Genomic DNA, 678 nt, shown 5'->3' on the forward strand with positions numbered 1-678 from the left:
CCGGCTCTGCCCTGGGCGACCCTGCTCCCCCCCTAGGTTAGGGCCGGGCAGCTCCTCAGAGCTGCCGAGCTGTGGCAGAGCCCGAGGCCATAAACGTCCTGGTTAATGCACGTGTGTGTCGGCCTTTTTCCTTGCACCTCGCGGCCCGCCAACCCCGGGCAGCCGAGCTTCGGTCCTTTCCCGTCGAAGCCTAGGCTCAGCCTGACGCGCCTGCGCAGAGATGCCCAGCGCAGAGTGGGCGCCCCTGCTCGGCCCAGGGCCTCAGGTCCGCCCCTCTGCTCCCCAGGTTCCAGTTGAGGTCCTGCCCCCCCAGTAAGCCGAAGACCCCCGTCCCCATGGGCACCAAGCATAGTGGGGTCCTATGGGACACGGCTCCCCTACATCGCGCCTCACATCACCACTTGGACCTGAAGCAGGGCCGCTGTGCCCGACGGGTGACACGGTTCTCCTGGAGAGTCCCAGAACCTCTGGTCCTCACCAGTCTAATCGGATGTCCCTCAGGTCCCGGGGTTTCCTGGGATCTCCCGTGTCTCTCCAACAGCCCTACGATCATCCCCCCTCCTCCTCCTCCTCCTCCTCCTCCTCTAGATAATAAATGAATGCAAATGAGACAGGGATGGGCTGAGGGGTGGAGAGCTGGGGTGTGAGTCAGAATGCGTGTCTTCCAGTTCTCACTAG

This window comes from Tupaia chinensis, unplaced genomic scaffold, assembly GCF_000334495.1.
Source record: "Tupaia chinensis unplaced genomic scaffold, TupChi_1.0 Scaffold000067_1, whole genome shotgun sequence".
NCBI classification, from domain to species: Eukaryota; Metazoa; Chordata; class Mammalia; order Scandentia; family Tupaiidae; genus Tupaia; species Tupaia belangeri.